The sequence below is a fragment of the Phyllobates terribilis genome, unplaced genomic scaffold (genome assembly GCF_046119375.1).
Source record: "Phyllobates terribilis strain yellow unplaced genomic scaffold, ASM4611937v1 Scaffold_4__5_contigs__length_816908805, whole genome shotgun sequence".
NCBI classification, from domain to species: Eukaryota; Metazoa; Chordata; class Amphibia; order Anura; family Dendrobatidae; genus Phyllobates; species Phyllobates terribilis.
The window spans coordinates 467,472,158-467,493,832 of NW_027362764.1; positions in this window are offsets into that span (position 1 = coordinate 467,472,158).

The following is a 21,675-nucleotide window of genomic DNA, read 5'->3' on the forward strand; positions in this document are numbered from 1 at the left end:
CTTCGAATTCTGACAATATGAGGGTCATGCTGCAGGTAGTGCAGCAAGAAGGCAATTATGTGTCTTGCGCATCTCGGAGCCCCAAAATTATTTTCCGGGCTAGATGCAGCTAAAAATTATTATTAATTTTAAATCTGGTGAAGCTTTAGTATAGATGGCCTAATAGGATCAGTGCTGCACACTGCTACAAAGCCCAAATTATTTTCCAGCCAAGATACAGATAAACATGATTAGTAATTTGAAAGCTTAAAATGGTTGGTAGGGTGATTTTAACCAATCATCAAGCTTTTACTCTCCCCAGGATGACACAGGGGTAGAAAAGTCGTTTCGGATCCATGATTTGTTCATCTTTATGAACGTGAGTCTGTCTACATTATCAGTGGAGAGCCGCGTGCGCTTATCTGTCAGCACACCACCAGTAGCGCTGAACACACGTTCAGACAGAACGCTGGCTGCGGGGCATGACAAGATCTCCAAGGCGTAAGTGGCTAGCTCCGGCCATTTATCCAGATTGGAAGCCCAAAAAGAGCAAGGGTCCAGTGACACAGCCGTGGCTTCAATGTTTACTTGGAGATACTCCTGTACCATCGTCTCTAGGCGTTGACTATGTGTCAGACTTCTTGTCTCCTGTGGCCTTGCAAAGGATGGGCTAAAAAAGTGGTGAAATGATTCCGCAAAATTGATGTTACCAGCAGATACTGTGGTTCTGTTACGGTTTGAGTGCTGAACACTTGACGGTCCCACGGTTGGCAAGTTGGAACTGTGAGATTCACTACGTGCACCACTGGTATTTTGTGGAAAAGCACATGTAAGATTCTGCAACAGTCTCTGCTGATACTCCTGCATGCGTGCATCCCTTTCTATGGCAGGAATAATTTCTGCAAATTTACTTTTGTACCGGGGATCTAACAGTGTGGCAACCCAATAGTCAGGATTATTTCTAATTCTCACAATTCGAGGGTCATGTTGCAGGTAGTGCAGCAAGAAGGCACTCATGTGTGTTGCGCATCCAGGAGCACCAAGTCCCTGTTGTGTTGGTGGCGAGGTAACAATCATGCTTCCTTCCTCTGTCCTCTCCCCCCAACCTCGCACAACAGAAATGTGATCAAGGTCTCCCTCATCTGATGAGTCTTCCATCAGTTCGTCCTCCACTTCTTCCTGGGCTCCTGCACCTTCCTCACTAGTTTGGCTGCTACCATGCGCCCTGGTAAAACCATCTCCCCCACCCTCACATGCCTGCCGCCTTGGTGCTGCCGACCGTCTGGACCTTGCAGATGTTAGCCCTTCCGCATACAACTCCTCCTCCTCTACTTCCTCCACTTCCTCTTGTGCCACCACCTGACTCCGAATTCTGTTTAACATGTGCTCCAGCATGTTAATCACCGGAATAGTCATGCTGATAATGGCATCGTCAGCACTAAACATCTTCGTCGCCATTTCAAAACTGTGCAGAAGGGTGCATAGGTCCCTGATCTGAGACCACTCCTCCAGCGTGATTTGCCCCACCTCTGAATCTCGTTGGCCCAGGCTATACGTCAGAACGTATTGCACCAGGGCTTGTCGGTGCTGCCACAGTCGCTGCAACATGTGCAGAGTTGAATTCCACCAGGTAGGCACATCGCATTTTAGCCGGTGAAGTGGCAGGCCCAACGACTTCTGTAGATATGTAAGTCGCTGAGCTGCGGGATGCGAACGGCGGAAGTGAGCAAACAGCGACCGTGCCCTCTGCAGAAGGCCATCTATTCTGGGATAGTGGGCTAAAAATTGCTGGACAACCAGGTTCAACACGTGAGCCATACAAGGCACGTGTGTGACATTGCCCCGGCGAAGGGCCGCACCCAGGTTTGCAGCATTGTCGCACACGGCCTTCCCTGGTTTCAGGTCCAGTGGAGACAACCATTCATGAAATTGGTTCTCCAGAGCTGACCACAACTCCTCAGCTGTGTGACTCACATTTCCCAGACATTTCAATGTAAAAACCGCCTGATGACGTTGAGCCCTACTGCCAGCATAGTAAGGAGGTGTGCAGGATCCCTTCTGCGCAGTTAGAAAGCTTGTGGCATGACCAGACAGGCTTTGGGTGCAGGTGGAAGACCGAGAGGAGGTTGAGGAGGCAGAAGCAGTGGAGGAACTTTGACATAAAGAGGATTGACGCACAACTCGTGGGGACGGCAAGACTTGGACAGCAGCCCCTTGTCCTGCTGTCACCATAGTTACCCAGTGCCCAGTCAGCGACATGTAACGCCCCTGTCCATGCCTACTTGTCCAAGTGTCTGTGGTGAAATGCACCCTGTCACACACAGAGTTTCTCAAAGAAGCGGTGATGTTGTGTGCGACATGCTGGTGGAGCGCAGGCACACCTTTCTTTGAGAAGTAGTGCCGACTGGGCATCTGGTACTGGGGCACTGCGACGGACATAAGGTCTCGAAAATCCTCTGTGTCCACCAGGCGGAAAGGCAGCATTTCTGTACCCAAGAGCTTGCAGATGGTGAAATTCAACCTCTTAGCTTTCTCATGGCTAGGAGGAAATGGTCTTTTACTTGTCCACATCTGAGGGACCGAGGGCTGGCTATTGTGCTTAGACGGGGTTGATAAGGGTGTCCCTGGCAAACTGCCGGTCTGTGAGGAAGATGCAGGCGGACATGTTAGGTTGCCTTGACCCAAAGGTGGTGCTATCGATGTCGGACAGCGCTCAACACCAGCTGGTGTTACCACCTCCAAAGAAAATGATGACCTGCCAATCACGCTGGCTGTTGCGGGTAAAGAGGTGGCAGGTCTGGGCCCCAAAACAGCAGTCACAGAGGATGAAGAGGCCGCGGATGCACAAGATATGGCAGACGGTGGTTGGCCCGGCTGGCTAGGCCGCATTGTAGCACACTGAGCTTCCCACTGCAACTTATGCTTCATGTCCATGTGCCGGTTCATGCATGAAGTACTCAAACTATGTATTTTTTGGCCTCTACTTAGCTTTTGCTGACAAATGTTACAGATAACACGAGTTGGGTCATCTTTATCGATCTGAAAAAATGCCCAGGCTATGCAAGGCTTAGCACCCATGCGACCTGAAGAGCCACCACGACTTGTGGTGAGAGGCAGAGTTGTGTTTGAGGATGCAGTTGTTGACGTGCTTCCAGTGCTACGTCTCTGTCCAGGAAGGCGCAACCTGACCTCGTCGTCACTAGCATCTTCCTCCACCTCCTCTGCTGACCTCATCTCTTGGCTGACTGTGGGTTGACAGTAAGTGGGATCTCCAACCTCATCATCATCACCCTGTGCGTTATCACACCCGTCGTCCTCAGAGCCAACCTGTTCCTGCCCTGACAAAAAACTAAAGTTGTCGCTCCAATCAGGTATTTGAGTCTTATCATCGTCTTCCTCATTGTCTCCACCAACAGGAGTTACAGTTTGGGAATGAGGGTCTACATTATGGTCAGAACCTTCTGCGTCTGGTCCTGGATCCGACTCATAAAGATTCTGGGCATCAGTGCAGATCATTTCCTCGTCTGGATTCACAGAAGTGCTTGAGTCGACCTCTGATTCCCAGGCTATAGTATGAGTAAACAGCTCTGCAGACTCAACCATCTGTTCTACCTCATACTCAGACGGGCAGCTGGAGATTTGGGAGCTGTGAGGAAGCAAGTGCGATTGGGGTGACACCTTTGAGGACTGGAGTATTTGTGATGTTGAAGTTGATGTGGAGGAGAGCCCACTTAAAGGAGCACTTGATATCCGTTGAAGCACCTGCTGTTTTTGTGCCTCATCTGGAATTTGTAGCGATTGGCGTGGCCGTAAGAAAGGGATCTTATCACATTGTCCGCTAAAAGAAGTAGACATTTTAGTTTGGCTGGAAGATGGTCTTTCTTCTGCAGATGTTACTGTTGCTTTAACACCTACCCCACGGACACAACCTTTTTTCCCCTTCCCAACACGCCTATTCTCCTTTCCACCAGCAGCAGGCCTTTTTCCACTCATTTTGGTGGTTAACTAATTCACAACTCTGGAGTTGTTTGCACAAAAAAACAATGGATGGGAACCGAGCAGAGCTGAGTGGCCAAACTGTGGTATTAGGCCAAAACTATTGGCTGGGTTAGATGCAGAAAAAAATTATATTCAATTTGCAACCTGATGGAGGTCTGTATAGATGGATTAATAGAACAAGTCCCACACACAGCTAGAAGCCCAATATTTTTTCAGAGGTAGATGCAGAAAAAATATATTCAGTTTGCAACCTGATGGAGGTCAGTATAGATGGACTAATACAACAAGTCCCACACACAGCTAGAAGCCCAATATTTTTTCAGAGGTAGATGCAGAAAAAAATATATTCAGTTTGCAACCTGATGGAGGTCTGTATAGATGGATTAATAGAACAAGTCCCACACACAGCTAGAAGCCCAATATTTTTTCAGAGGTAGATGCAGAAAAAAATATATTCAGTTTGCAACCTGATGGAGGTCTGTATAGATGGATTAATAGAACAAGTCCCACACAAAGCTAGAAGCCCAATATTTTTTCAGAGGTAGATGCAGAAAAAAAATATATTCAGTTTGCAACCTGATGGAGTTCTGTATAGATGGATTAATAGAACAAGTCCCACACACAGCTAGAAGCCCAATATTTTTTCAGAGGTAGATGCAGAAAAAAATATATTCAGTTTGCAACCTGATGGAGGTCAGTATAGATGGACTAATACAACAAGTCCCACACACAGCTAGAAGCCCAATATTTTTTCAGAGCTAGATGCAGAAAAAAATTATATTCAATTTGCAACCTGATGGAGGTCAGTATAGATGGACTAATAGAATGATGCTATGCCCAAAAGATTTTACTTCACTAGGTGCAGTAAAAAAATTGGTATTCTAAACACAGGTGGTATATCTTGCAACACAGATAGGCTACTCCACTGACTAAGGCTGTGTGCCCACGTAGCATTTTTCAAGCGTATATGCTGCGGAATTTCCGCAGCGTAAACGCTTGAAAAACGCATGTATATCCGCACCCCATGGTCCCCAATGGGATTCCGCAAGTTCTATGCACATGCTGCGGATTTTTCCGCAGCGTTTATGCCGCGTTCAAAAATCCGCAGCATGTCATTTAATTTTGCGTTTCCGCAAGCGGAATTACCTTTGTCCAATGCATAAAAAACGCAAGGCAATTCCGCATGTGGAAAACGCGTGATAAACGCGCGAAAAATGCGCGATAAACGCGTGCGGAATTCCGCATGCGTTTTTCCGGGAGAGGACTTGCATTTATGCAGCAGAAATTTTCTGCTTCATAAATGCAACGTGGGCACATAGCCTTACACACTCTGCAATAGGCCAAAAAGGATTAGCTTTGCTAGATTCAGCCAAATGCTGTGAAAAAAACTTGCACAGCACTGGCACAGACCTGCCTGGCAAAAACTGATAGGAACTGATGTAACCTAGTCCTGAAAAGGACTCCAATTACAATTAGTCTTTACTCCCACAATCTATCTATTTAAGAGCACAGACCTGCCTGATAAAAGTCGTAGGAAATGCTGTAACCTAGTCCTTAAAAGGACTGCAATCACAACTATTCCCTACTCCCAAGCTATCTGTAGATTTGTGCGAAAATTGGCTTGAAATTAACAAGGTATAGCGCACACAGCAACAGCGGTGCCGTCTAACACGCAGCTGCAGCAGTGAGAAAATGGTGGCGACGGGGAAAATGGCTTGGTCTTATAGGGCAAGGACATGTGACATACACTGCCAATGACACATGCCCTTGCTTGTGTGAAAAAAAGCACTTCGCTCCGTGTGTGCGCTGCTGATAGGCTGACAGATTGCACCTCCCCACTGCAAATGCGGGAAAGAGAAAAAAAAATGGAGATCTTCATTGTTCCTGCAGAGATCCATCCCCTGCCCCTCCCCCCACCCCGCTGTACACTCAAACTGCGTATTAACATTAATTTTCATCATTACTGAGAAAAAATCCAGTTATGATTTTGGTGCACGAACAGTTATCGAACATAACCTCGAACAGCCGAATTTTTCTCAAATTGTTCGTGTTCGCCGAACGGCTCGAACACCGCCCAAAACAGCTCGAATTTGAGATTGGCGAACAGTTCGAGTAGAACAACGCTCATCTCTAGTCTGGACCACATATTCCTCACCCTGATCCTCCTTCCTCCCACCATGCCGAGTGCCCATAGGCAACTTATCCCACACTTGGACATTCCGAAGAGCTGTTCACTTTTCCATTTATAGATTCAGGCCTCTCGCCTGACCAGCTTCAAGCGGGGCAAGAGGAGATCGCATGTAGTGATGCCCAAATATTTGAGCAGCCACAGTCACATGAAGGTGATGGTGGGAAACTGTCACAAGAAGTGGATGATAATGATAACACAATTTCCACCAAGTCAGGAGGGGGTCCAGGGTGCGTATGTGTAAGACGAGGTGGTAAACGATTAAGTCACTTACCCAACCTGGCAAGGTGACATGCAAAGCGAGGACAGCAGCACACAGGGGGAGAGAGGCATAGTACCACAACAGGCAGAAACAAGCAGTGTGGTGGCCACAGACACAAGTCTGGCAACAGTTCCCCAGAACACCAACACAACGGAAGTTGCCAGCCCAACTGTTAGGTCTTCCCGAGTCAGGTTCTTTTTTAAAGACTGTCCAGATAACCCCAAAAAGGTCATTTTCAACATCTGCCAGGCCAGCCTCAGCAGGGGTAGCAAGGCTACCAGCCTGACCATCACCAGCATGCTCAGGCACATGACAGAAAAGCACCTGACTAGGTGGGCCGAAACCCAGGGTCCAGAAACAGTGTTTGCGGGTGACACCACTGCCTGTTCCACTGTTGTGCGTGCACACCAATCCCCTGTCCATGGTGCAGTTGAAGATGCCTCCCGCCCTGTACCTGTCATTGCACATTTGCAACCATCACCATCACTGTTCACGTCCTTGTCCCAACGCATCATTCAGTTGTCCCTACCCCAGTCCTTTGAACGCAAGTGCAAATACACAGCCAACCACCCACAGGCCACACTAGTAAACTCACACATTTCTTGAATGCTTGCACTTGAAATGTTTCCTTTCCGCAACCTGATGGCGGAGGCCATCCCTCGGTACTCACTCCCCAGCTGCCACTATTTCTCCTAGTGTGTCGTCCCTGCATTACACAAGCACATGTCCCAGAACATTAGTTGAACCTCAACAACACAATTACTGGGAAGGTCCACCTAACCATGGACATGTGGACAAGTGCTTGTGGCCATGGACGGTACATCTCGCTGATAGCACACTAGGTTAATATAGTGGAAGTCGGAACCCAGTCGGACCCTGGGATGGAACACGTCCTCCCAACGCCGAGGATTGTGGGTCCTGGGTCAATCAGGGTTGCCCCCACATTCTACAGCTGCTCCACCTCTTCCTCAGCCTCCTCAGCCTCCATCTCTGAAATTAACACATCAGTCGCAAGCTGGAAGCACTGCAGAACTGCCTCGACCAAGCGGCAACAGGCACTGCTGAAGCTAATAAGCTTAGGGGACAAACCGCATACCTCTGAAGAATTGTTGATAGCTGGAACAGAGCAGGCAGATCTGTGGCTGTTACCGCTGAACCTACAGCCAGGCATGGTGGTGTGTGACCACTGTTGGAACCTGGTGGTGGCTCTGAATCTAGGCAACTTCACAATCATACCATGCCTGGCCCATGTGCTCAACCTAGTGGTTCAGTGGTTTCTCAAAACCTACCCGGATCTGCCTGAGCTGCTTGTCAAAGTACTCCGCATGTGTGTCCATTTTAGAAAGTCACCTACAGCTTCCGCCACCCTCACAATGCTTCAGCAGCATTTGCAGCTTCCAGCTCACCTACTGGTGTGCAATGTCACCATGCATTGGAAATCAATCTTGCCGATGTTTGTGAGCAGCAGAGGGCAGTTGTTGAGTATCAGTTTCAACACGCCCGTTGACATTCAGGTCAGCCTCCACACATAAATAAAGAAATTGGGGGTGGGGATAGAACTGTCAATATAGTAATAAGGAATAGAGGTACAGAGAGATACATAAAATGCATGTACACTAATGCCAGAAGCCTCACCAACAAAATGGAGGAATTAGAATTAATTTTGTTGGAAAATAATTATGACATGGTGGGGATATTTGAGACATGGCTGGACGAGAGCCATGACTGGGCAGTTAATTTACAGGGCTATACTCTGTTCAGAAATGACCGTACAAACAAGCGAGGGAGGGTGTGTGTTTATATGTAAAATCATCCTTAAAACCCATCTTGCGTGAGAATATATGTGAATCTAATGAAAATGTAGAGTCCCTGTGTGTGGAGATAAAAGGAGGGGGAAAAAATAATAAATTACTGCTAGGGATTTGTTATAAGACTCCAAAAATACTGGAAGCAGTGGATAATATCCTCATAAAGCAAATAGATGAAGCAGCGACTCAAGGAGAAGTCATTATTATGGGGGACTTTAGCTACCCTGAAATACATTGGGGAACAGAAACCTGTAATTCCAGCGAAGGTAATAGTTTTTTGACAACTATGAGAGACAATTACCTTTCACAACTGGTTCAGGACTCAACAAGAAGGCGGGCACTGCTAGACCTAATATTAACCAACAGGCCAGACCGCATATCAAATATACGAGTTGGGGGTCACTTGGGTAATAGTGATCACAAAATAATAAGTTTTCATGTATCCTTTAATATGATGTGTAGTAGAGGGGTTACAAGGACACTAAACTTCAGGAAGGCAAATTTCCAACTGTTGAGAGATGATCTTTGTGCAATAAACTGGGACGATATCCTGAGACTTAAAACTACACAAAGCAAATGGGAGACATTTATTAGCATCCTGAATAGGACCTGTGCACAATATATACCCTATGGGAATAAACATGCTAGAAATAGGAGGAAACCACTATGGCTAAATAGAGAAAGCATTTAGAAAACTAAAGCAAGTAGGTAGTGATGAGGCATTAAATAAATACAGAAAATGTAAAAAATTCTGTAAAAAACAAATCAAGGCAGCAAAGATTGAGACAGAGAGACTCATTGCCAGAGAAAGTAAAAATAATCCCAAAATATTCTTTAACTACATAAATAGTAAGAAATTAAAAAATAGTCTGGGTGAAATAGTGGATAAAGACGAGGAAAAAGTCAATATGCTAAATGATTTTTTTTCAACAGTATTTACACAAGAAAATCACATGACAGAAAACATGATCAGTGATAACAAGAATTCTCCATTAAATGTGACTTGCTTAACCCAGCAGGAAGTACGGCGGCATCTAAAAATCACTAAAGTTGACAAATCCCCAGGCCCGGATGGGATACACCCGTGAGTACTGCAGGAATTAAGTAAAGTCATAAATAGACCATTATTTTTAATCTTTAAAGATTCCATAATAGCAGGGTCTGTACCACAGGACTGGCGTATAGCAAATGTAGTGCCAATATTCAAAAAAGGGACAAAAAACGAACTTGGAAATTATGGGCCAGTAAGCTTAACCTCTACTGTGGGTAAAATCCTGGAGGGTTTCCTAAGAGATGCTATATTAGAGTATCTGATGAAGAATAACCTCATGACTAGTGATGAGCGAGCACTAAAATGCTCGGGTGCTCGAAGCTCGGGTCAAGCACATTGGAATACTCGGGTGCTCGACCCGAGCAACGAGCCTAATGTAAGTCTATGGGAAACTCGAGCATTTTTCTGGCAGTCCCCCCCAGTGGTCTGCAGAAGGTCAAAAATTGCCCAAATCGATGGGAACAGTGCTGAAATGATATGGGGACAGCATGGGGAAGACTTCTGGAAGCATTTCTGACTCCCAGGTCACTGCTGTCAACAACGTTGTCAGAGTATTACGCCACTTTTATGGACTCACAATAAAACATACAAAAATAAAACCAAAATGGATTTTCCTGGAAAATATGTTAAGGAACATCCTTTCCAGGGTAATGACTTGTATAGAAGGCAAAATAAATAACCAAAAACAAAAATACTCCTCCACACCTTGGGCTATGTTTACAAGTAGCATTTTTTATGCGTTTTTGCACTTTTGTATTGCTTTCAACCGTGACAAATACATTCACTGGGAAACGTAAATTTAACATTTTACAACCTTATCTGGCCATGTGCTGTGTGACACATGCATACAGTGCTGAAAAGACATGGGAACAGCATGGGGAAGACCTCTGGAAGCATCTCTGACACCCAGGTCACTACCTAAAAGTGTGCCCATCAGAAGTGATCCTTGCCGCATCAGAAGATGCAGACTTGCAACTATCCCCGTGCAAGTTCTTGTCCCAGGGCAGTGTTCAATAGTACCTCCCCCATTTCTTGCAATGCTAGCGCAAATATGCAGCCTTCCACCCACCCACCCGCAGGCTGCAATGCTATACTGCTAGCTTGCATTTGAAATGGGGCCTTTTAGTTTGGAGGAGGCCGAAGCTGGCCACTGCCTCATGGCTGCATCGGTGGCAAGGTCTCCATACTCAGTCCCCAGCCGCCACTATTTGTCCCGGGAACCTTCCCTACACTTTTCTTAGCCTGACCTGCTTTAGGGCAGCATTGGATGAGCCCACCAGACAACCAGAGACTCCTCTGGTGGGCCCTGACTTCTGCATCAGTGGAGTTGAGAGTGCCAAGGTGAGGAGCATGATGATGATAGAAGTTAGCATCTGCTTTGTTTTCTTGGAATGCAAGCGTAAGTGTGCAGCCTGCCACCCACCCACCCCCAGGCTGCAATACCATACTGGTAGCTTGCTTGCACTTGAAATGAGGCCTTTTAGGCTTGTGAAAGCAGACGCCGGCCACCATGTCATGGCTGCGTCGGCGGGCAGGTATACTTACTCAATCCACTGCCGCCCGGCGGCCGGGTGTCCACACTCGGTCCCCAGCTGCCAGGGGGCAGCCGGGTGTCCATACTCTTTCCCCAGCTGCCCCTATTTGTCCTGGTGCGCTTTATACACAAGCGCGCATAGCAAAACATTACCTGTGCCACCCCAGTGCATTTAGTGGGAAGGACAGCCTAACCACAAACACGTGGACAAGTGAATGTGGCCAGGGATGGTCCATCTCACTGACGCCTTCACACTGGGTTAATATTGTGGAAGCCGGGACACAGTTGGACACTGGGATGCAACACGTCCTCCAGACATAGAGGATGGCGGGTCCTGGGTCAATCAGGCTTCAACACAAAGTTCAGAAGGTAGACAGCAGCAGTGGTCGGTCTCCTACACAACGAGTAAATTATTCATGATCATGAGGCCATCCATCTCCTTAGCTTTCTGTTCCTTGGAATGCAAGTGCATGTATGTAGTAGCGGCTAGGCCTGGGATGGTCAGCGTTTTAGCGCATAGCATACCTCCTCCGAGGATTGCTGGATGTTTTCCTGCTACTATCCCAGTTCTATGACTCACGTTAAAACAAAGCTTCAGGTGATGAATGATGGATGAGGTGGTGGCAAAGGAGAAAGAGCAGTAGGAACCACACATGTCTTGTAGAATATGTTTCTGTACCAAAAGGAGCGGTTCGGCTACACAGTTATAGGGCATACAGTGAGTGCAAAGCCTACCAAAAATTTCGAGGCACTCCAATGCCCCTTGGAAGTGACATGGAGGTCAGAGGGCCTTATCTAAACTGTTTTTTCCATTTATAGCAACTGGGTCTCCCGTACACTGTTGGCCTAAGCAGTGAATGGAAGGCTTTCCAAAAATTATGAGGAACTGCAATGCCCCTTGAAACAGACGAGGATTACAGTATACTAAAAACCTTCTACCCATTAGGTAGTAGGTCTCCCTTAGTGTTCGCCTATGCATAGAAAAGCAAAAGTTGACTAAAATTAGGAGGAAATGCAATGCCCGTTGGAAGAGTCGTGGAGGTTAGAGGTAATTAAAAACAACATTTCAATGCCCCTTGGAAGAGCTGAGGAGTTCAGAGTGGTTTAACAAAATGGTTTTAATGCCCCTTGGAAGAGACGTGGAGGTCACAGTAGCTTAACAAGACGGTTTTAATGCCCCTTGGAAGAGACGTGGAGTTCAGAGTGGTTTAACAAGATGGTTTTAATGCTGCTTGGAAGAGACGTGGAGGTCCCAGTGGAATAAAAAGACAATATCAATGCCCATTGGAAGAGGGAAGGAGGTCACAGTGGAATAAAAAGACAATTTCAATGCCCCTTGGAAGAGTGGTGGAGGTCCCAGTGGAATAAAAAGACAATATCAATGACCCTTGGAAGAGACGTGGAGGTCACAGTAGCTTAACAAGATGATTTTAATGCCCCTTGGAAGAGACGTGGAGTTCAGAGTGGTTAAACAAGACGGTTTTAATGCCCCTTGGAAGAGACGTGGAGGTCATAGTAGCTTAACAACACGGTTTTAATGCCCCTTGGAAGAGACGTGGAGTTCAGAGTGGTTTAACAAGATGGTTTTAATGCCCCTTGGAAGAGACGTGGAAGTGCCAGTGGAATAAAAAGACAATATCAATGCCCCTTGGAAGAGTGGTGGAGGTCCCAGTGGAATAAAAAGACAATATCAATGACCCTTGGAAGAGACGTGGAGGACACAGTAGCATAACAAGATGATTTTAATGCCCCTTGGAAGAGACTTGGAGTTCAGAGTGGTTTAACAAGACGGTTTTAATGCCCCTTGGAAGAGACGTGGAGGTCACAGTAGCTTAACAAAACGGTTTTAATGCCCCTCGGAAGAGACGTGGAGGTCACAGTAGCTTAACAAGATGATTTTAATGCCCCTTACAAGAGCCATGCAGTACGCATATTAAAAACATTATTCCCATTATTGGGGAGTGGGTCTCCCATAGTCTTTGACTATGCCTTCCAAGCAAAAGCTGCCAAAACTTAGGATGGAGGAACTTGCAATGCCCCTTACAAGAGCCATGCAGTGCAGCATATTAAAAACATTATTCCAATTATTGGGAAATGGGTCTCCCATAGTTTTTGCCTATGCCTTCCAAGCAAAAGCTGCCAAAAATTAGGATGGAGGAACTTGCAATGCTGGCAACACGGACCATGGTCACCATGGTGGTATAGTGGTGGTGGAGGCTGAGGATAAGGACAAGAGCGAAAAACAGCCGAAATGAGGAAGCGTATACCCATGTGTGGGTATGAAGCGTTGCATGGGAATCCACCTCCCTAAATAACACAGTGGATTTGACTTTATGTTACTTTCCTGTCATTTGGTGGTGTTGAGAAGTCTGGCCCAATCCCATCCTTGTTCATTTTCATAAGGGTCAGCTTGTCAGCATTGTCAGTTGACAGGCGAGTGCGCTTATCAGTTATAATTCCCCCAGCGGCACTAAAAAGACGCGCCGATAACACGCTAGCGGCAGGGAAGGCCAGGACCTCCAAGGCGTACAGAGCGAGTTCATTCCAAGTGTCCAGCTTGGATGCCCAATAATTAAAAGGCACAGAGGAATCACGGAGGACGTTGATACGGTCAGCAAGGTACTCCCTCACCATCTTTTGAAACGTTCCACTCCTTGTGAGAGTACCCCGTGCCTCAGGGCCTGTAAGCTGGGTGGGTCTCAGAAAACTGTCCCAGAACATTGACAGTGTTCCCCTGTCTGGATTGGAGTTCCGTCTCTGTCTCCTGTACGCCTTGGTTGGGCAACGAACTGTGACCTTTGGTGCTAGCATGTTCAGATGGAAATTGTTTTAACAGTTCTGCAGCAAGGGCCTTCTGGTACTGCCCCATTTTTGTAGACCTCTCCACCTCAGGAATAAGAGAGTGAAAGTTCGTCCTTGCAGTGGGGGTCTAAAAGTGTCCCCAACCAGTAATGACTGTCACCCAACATTTTGACATCGAGAGGGTCACGGTTAAGGCAGCTGACATAAAGTCAGCCATGCGTGCCAGACTGGTAACGGGCAAGACTTCCATGTCCTCACCAAGATGACGACTGACCATGCTCTCCTCCTCCTCCCCCCTGTCCTCAGGCCACCCACACTGAACCGACGGTATGGCAGTTGTACAGGTACTACTGTCTACAGCGCATGATACCAGCTACTGTTTTTCCTCCTCCTCCTCCTCTCCTTCATTGTCCCCCAATGCACGTTGGGATGAGATGAGGCTGGGCTGTGTGTAATCACCCGCTACAGCTTCTTGATCCATCTCATCATACTCTGGCTGCTATGCCTCCTCTTTAATTCTCTCCAGAGAGCATTGCAAAAGACAGACAAGTGGGATGCTGATGCTAATGATGGCATCATCGCCACTCACCATCTTGGTGGCCTCCTCCAAGTTTGTCAGGATGGTACATATGTCAGACATCCAGGTCCACTCCTATGGTCTTATGTGTGGAGTCTGACCTGAATATCGACCGCCTTGTTGCAGCTGGTACTCCACAACTGCTCTCTACTGCTCACAAATTCTTTGCAACATGTGGAGGGTAGAGTTCCAACGTGTGGGGACACCAGTCGGTGTGTCGGAAGCTGCAAACGCTGCGGCAACACAGCAAGGGCGGCGGAAGCTGTAGCCGACTTCCGAAAATGAGCTGACAGACGGCATACTTTGACGAGCAGAACTGGCAACTCGGTGTACGATTTAAGACACCGCTGAACCACGAGGTTAAGCACATGAGCCAGGCATGGTATGTGCGTGATCTCGCCTCGCCTCAGAGCCGCCACCAGGTTACAGCCATTGTCATACACGACCATGCCTGGATGTAGGTTCAGCGGTCTCAGCCACAGATCTGCCTGCTCTTTCACAGCTGTCCACAACTCACAAGCAGTGTGAGGTTTATCACCTAAGCTTATGAGTTTCAGCACAGCCTGTTGCCGCTTGGCTGAGGCAGTACTGCAGTGATTCCAGCTTGTAACTGATGTGGTGATATCTGAGATGGAGGCTGAACATGAGGAGGAGGAGAAGGATGATGTGCAGGAGCTGTACATGTGGGGGACTCTGACTGACATAGGGCCCGCAATCCTCGGTGTGGGGAGGATGTGTTCCGTCCCAAGGTCCGACTGGGTCCCGGCTTCCACTATGTTTACCCAGTGTGCCATCAGGGAGATGTACCGTCCCTGGCGACAAGCACTTGTCCACATGTCCGTTGTCAGGTGGACTCTCCCAGTAACTGCGTTGTTGGGGGCACGGCAGATGTTTTGGGACACGTGCTTGTGTAGTGCGGGGATGGCACATCGGGCAAAATAGTGTCGGCTGGGAACCGAGTACCAAGGGATGGCCACCACCATAAGGTTGCAGAAGGATTCTGTCTCCACCAGCCTAAAAGGCAGCATTTCCAATGCAAGCAGTCGTGAAATGTGCAAATTTAGGACTGTGTACTGTGGGGCGTTGGCTGCGAATTTGCGCTTTCGTTCAAAGGTCTGGGATATGGACAACTGAACGCTGCGGTGGGACATAGACGTGGACGTTGATGCTGTTTCTTGAGAAACTGCCATAACAAGTGAAGACAGAGAGCAGGGGGCATCTTTGCATGCAGTTTGGACAGGGGATTGCCTTGCACGCACAGCAGGGGGTTCTCTTACATGCACAACAGTGGGAGAAGCAGTGATGACACCCTCTAACACTGGTCATGGACCCTGGGGTTTGCCCCACAAAGTCGGGTGCTTTGCTGACATGTGCCTGATCATGCTGGTGGTGGTCAGGCTGGTAGTTTTGTCACCCCTGCTGATGCTGGCCTGGCAGCAGGTACAAATGGCCTTTTTGGGGTTATCAGCAGAGTCTTTAAAAAAAATCCAGACTCTGAAAGACCTACCGGTTGTACTGGCAACGTTCCTCGTGCTGGTGTTTCGGGGAATGGTTGCCCGCCTTCTGCGGCCACCACACTGCTTCCTCCTGCCTGTTGGGGTACTCTGTCTCCCTCCCTCTGGGAGACCTTGCTCTGCGTGTCCTCCTGCCACGTTGGGTCAGTTACTAGATCATCCACCACCTCTTCCTCTACCACGTCCGCACCACGGTCATCCTCCTCACTTTGTGGCAATTGTGTCTCGTCATCATCCACCTCTTGTGACAAATTGCCAGCGTCGCATTCCTGTGGCCGTGGCTGTTCAAATATTTGGCCATCGCTACATGGGATCTCCTCTTCCACCACGTCAAGCGGAGCAGGCTAGGGGCCCAAATATGGAAATGGACCAGTGAACAGCTCTTCAGAGTGTCCAATTGTGGGATCAGTTGCTGTCTGACGACACTCGGCATGGTGGGAGGAAGGAGCATCAGGGTGAGGAGTATGCGGTCGAGACTCACGGCTACTAAGACTTAACCGTGTGGAAGACAGACCGGAGGTGGTGGTGCCCAGGTGACTGGAAATATTATCTGCTATCCAATTAATAACCTGTTCACACTGATCAGTTCGCAATAGTGGTGTTGTTGTGTGCTTCCCTAGTAATTCGGTCAAGAACTGGAAGCGGAAAGATATAGCTGTTGGTTGTGGCACATTTTCACCTTGGCCACAGCCCTGTCCTCTGCACGCACCATCACCAGATGGCCATTGTAAATGAAGTAAAATAGCATACACTCGCACTATCAATGGCAAAAGGGTAATAAAAAGGATTTTAGAACCGTGGAAGAGGAAAACCACAGTTCTATTTCTCTGGCCTACACCAGAAGCTTTTAAACAGATATATTTGTGTCTGAACAGTCAGCGAGACACTCAAATTGTTTTTTTTATGGAAAAAAGGCAAAAAGGTGGATTACACCCAGATTTGAACAGTGGAAGAGGAAAACCACAGTTCTAGTTCTCTGGCCTACACTAGAATCTTTTAAACAGATATATCTGTGTCTGAACAGTCAGCGAGACACTCAAACTGTTTTTTTTTTATGGAAAAAAGGCAAAAAGGTGGATAACACCCAGATTTGAACCGTGGAAGAGGAAAACCACAATTCTAATTTCTTTGCGTATACCAGACATTTTTAAATAGATATAGTTGTGTCGGAACAGTCACCGATACACTCAAACAGTTTTTTTTTTATGGAAAAAAGGCAAAACGGTGGAGAACACCCAGATTTGAACCATGGAGAGGAAAACCACAGTTCTAGTTATCTGGCCTACCCCAGAATCTTTTAAACAGATATATTTGTGTCTGAACAGTAAGCGAGACACTCAAACTGTTTTCTTTTATGTAAAAAAGGCAAAAAGGTGGATTATATCCATATTTGAACCATGGAAGAGGAAAACCACAGTTCTGTTTCTCTGGCCTACCCCAGAATCTTTTAAACAACTATATTTGTGTCTGAACAGTCAGCAAGACACTCAAACTGTTTTCTTTTATGTAAAAAAGGCAAAAAGGTGGATTATATCCAGATTTGAACCATGGAAGAGGAAAACCACAGTTCTGTTTCTCTGGCCTACCCCAGAATCTTTTAAACAACTATATTTGTGTCTGAACAGTCAGCGAGACACTCAAACTGTTTTTTTTATGTAAAAATGGCAAAAAGGTGGATTATATCCAGATTTGAACCATGGAAGAGGAAAACCACAGTTCTGTTTCTCTGGCCTACCCCAGAATCTTTTAAACAGATATATTTGTGTCTGAACAGTCAGCGAGACACTCAAACTGTTTTCTTATGTAAAAAAGGCAAAAAAGTGGATAACACCCAGATTTGAACCGTGGAAGAGGAAAACCACATTTCTAGTTCTCTGGCCTACAACAGAATCTTTTAAACAGATATATTTGTGTCTGAACAGTCAGCAAGACACTCAAACTGGTTTCTTTTATGGAAAAAGTCAAAAAAGGGGATAACACCCAGATTTGAACCGTGGAGGAGGAAAACCACAATTCTAATTTCCTGGCGTATACCAGACTTTTTTAAATAGATATATTTGTGTCTGAACAGTCACCGATACGCCCAAACAGTTTTTTTTTATGGAAATTAGGCAAAACGGTGGATAACACCCAGATTTGAACCATGGAAGAGGAAAACCACAGTTCTAGTTATCTAGCCTACCCCAGAATCTTTTAAACATATGTATTTGTGTCTGAACAGTCAGCAAGACACTCAAACTGTTTTCTTTTATGTAAAAAAGGCAAAAAGGTGGATTATATCCAGATTTGAACCATGGAAGAGGAAAACCACAGTTCTGTTTCTCTGGCCTACCCCAGAATCTTTTAAACAGATATATTTGTGTCTGAACAGTCAGCGAGACACTCAAACTGTTTTTTTATGTAAAAAAGGCAAAAAGGTGGATTATATCCAGATTTGAACCATGGAAGAGGAAAACCACAGTTCTGTTTCTCTGGCCTACCCCAGAATCTTTTAAACAGATATATTTGTGTCTGAACAGTCAGCGAGACACTCAAACTGTTTTCTTATGTTAAAAAGGCAAAAAATGGATAACACCCAGATTTGAACCGTGGAAGAGGAAAACCACAGTTCAGTTTCTCTGGCCTACAACAGAATCTTTTAAACAGATATATTTGTGTCTGAACAATCAGCGAGACACTCAAACTGGTTTCTTTTATGGAAAAAGTCAAAAAAGGGGATAACACCCAGATTTGAACCGTGGAGGAGGAAAACCACAATTCTAATTTCCTGGCGTATACCAGACTTTTTTAAATAGATATATTTGTGTCTGAACAGTCACCGATACGCCCAAACAGTTTTTTTTTATGGAAATAAGGCAAAACGGTGGATAACACCCAGATTTGAACAATGGAAGAGGAAAACCACAGTTCTAGTTATCTAGCCTACCCCAGATTCTTTTAAACAGATATATTTGTGTCTGAACAGTCAGCAAGACACTCAAACTGTTTTCTTTTATGTAAAAAAGGCAAAACGGTGGATTATATCCAGATTTGAACCATGGAAGAGGAAAACCACAGTTCTGTTTCTCTGGCCTACCCCAGAATCTTTTAAACAGATATATTTGTGTCTGAACAGTCAGCGAGACACTCAAACTGTTTTTTTATGTAAAAAAGGCAAAAAGGTGGATTAGACCCAGATTGAACCATGGAAGAGGAAAACCACAGTTCTGTTTCTCTGGCCTACCCCAGAATCTTTTAAACAGATATATTTGTGTCTGAACAGTCAGCGAGACACTCAAACTGGTTTCTTTTATGGAAAAAGTCAAAAAAGGGGATAACACCCAGATTTGAACCGTGGAGGAGGAAAACCACAATTCTAATTTCCTGGCGTATACCAGACTTTTTTAAATAGATATATTTGTGTCTGAACAGTCACCGATATGCCCAAACAGTTTTTTTTTTTATGGAAATAAGGCAAAACGGTGGATAACACCCAGATTTGAACCATGGAAGATTAAAACCACAGTTCTAGTTATCTAGCCTACCCTAGAATCTTTTAAACAGATATATTTGTGTCTGAACAGTCAGCAAGACACTCAAACTGTTTTCTTTTATGTAAAAAAGGCAAAAAGGTGGATTAGATCCAGATTTGAACCATGGAAGAGGAAAACCACAGTTCTGTTTCTCTGGCCTACCCCAGAATCTTTTAAACAGATATATTTGTGTCTGAACAGTCAGCGAGACACTCAAACTGTTTTCTTATGTAAAAAAGGCAAAAAAGGGGATAACACCCAGATTTGAACAGTGGAGGAGGAAAACCACAATTCTAATTTCCTGGCGTATACCAGACTTTTTTAAATAGATATATTTGTGTCTGAACAGTCACCGATACGCCCAAACAGTTTTTTTTTTTTATGGAAATAAGGCAAAACGGTGAATAACACCCAGATTTGAACCATGGAAGAGGAAAACCACAGTTCTAGTTATCTAGCCTACCCCAGAATCTTTTAAACATATGTATTTGTGTCTGAACAGTCAGCAAGACACTCAAACTGTTTTCTTATGTAAAAAAGGCAAAAAATTGGATTACACCCAGATTTGAACCATGGAAGAGGAAAACCACAGTTCTAGTTCTCTGGCCTACAACAGAATCTTTTAAACAGATATATTTGTGTCTGAACAGTCAGCAAGACACTCAAACTGGTTTCTTTTATGGAAAAAGTCAAAAAAGGGGATAACACCCAGATTTGAACCATGGAGGAGGAAAATCACAATCCTAATTTCCTGGCGTATGCCAGACTTTTTTAAATAGATATATTTGTGTCTGAACAGTCACCGATACGCCCAAACAGTTTTTTTTTTATGGAAATAAGCCAAAACGGTTGATAACACTCAGATTTGAACCATGGAAGAGGAAAACCACAGTTCTAGTTATCTAGCCTACCCCAGAATCTTTTAAACAGATGTATTTGTGTCTGAACAGTCAGCAAGACACTCAAACTGTTTTCTTATGTAAAAAAGGCAAAAAATTGGATTACACCCAGATTTGAACCGTGGAAGAGGAAAACCACAGTTCTAGTTCTCTGGCCTACAACAGAATCTTTTAAACAGATATATTTGTGTCTGAACAGTCAGCAAGACACTCAAACTGGTTTCTTTTATGGAAAAAGTCAAAAAAGGGGATAACACCCAGATTTGAACCGTGGAGGAGGAAAACCACAATTCTAATTTCCTGGCGTATACCAGACTTTTTTAAATAGATATATTTGTGTCTGAACAGTCACCGATACGCCCAAACAGTTTTTTATTTATGGAAATAAGGCAAAACGATGAATAACACCCAGATTTGAACCATGGAAGAGGAAAACCACAGTTCTAGTTATCTAGCCTACCCCAGAATCTTTTAAACATATGTATTTGTGTCTGAACAGTCAGCAAGACACTCAAACTGTTTTCTTATGTAAAAAAGGCAAAAAAGTGGATAACACCCAGATTTGAACCGTGGAAGAGGAAAACCACAGTTCTAGTTCTCTGGCCTACAACAGAATCTTTTAAACAGATATATTTGTGTCTGAACAGTCAGCGAGACACTCAAACTGGTTTCTTTTATGGAAAAAGTCAAAAAAGGGGATAACACCCAGATTTGAACCGTGGAGGAGGAAAACCACAATTCTAATTTCCTGGCGTATACCAGACTTTTTTAAATAGATATATTTGTGTCTGAACAGTCACCGATACGCCCAAACAGTTTTTTTTTTATGGAAATAAGGCAAAACGGTGGATAACACCCAGATTTGAACCATGGAAGATTAAAACCACAGTTCTAGTTATCTAGCCTACCCTAGAATCTTTTAAACAGATATATTTGTGTCTGAACAGTCAGCAAGACACTCAAACTGTTTTCTTTTATGTAAAAAAGGCAAAAAGGTGGATTAGATCCAGATTTGAACCATGGAAGAGGAAAACCACAGTTCTGTTTCTCTGGCCTACCCCAGAATCTTTTAAACAGATATATTTGTGCCTGAACAGTCAGCGAGACACTCAAACTGTTTTCTTATGTAAAAAAGGCAAAAAAGTGGATAACACCCAGATTTGAACCATGGAAGAGAAAAACCACAGTTCTAGTTCTCTGGCCTACCCCAGAATCTTTTAAACAGATATATTTGTGTCTGAACAGTCAGCAAGACACTCAAACTGGTTTCTTTTATGGAAAAAGTCAAAAAAGGGGATAACACCCAGATTTGAACCATGGAGGAGGAAAATCACAATTCTAATTTCCTGGCGTATACCAGACTTTTTTAAATAGATATATTTGTGTCTGAACAGTCACCGATACGCCCAAACAGTTTTTTTTTTATGGAAATAAGCCAAAACGGTGGATAACACTCAGATTTGAACCATGGAAGAGGAAAACCACAGTTCTAGTTATCTAGCCTACCCCAGAATCTTTTAAACAGATGTATTTGTGTCTGAACAGTCAGC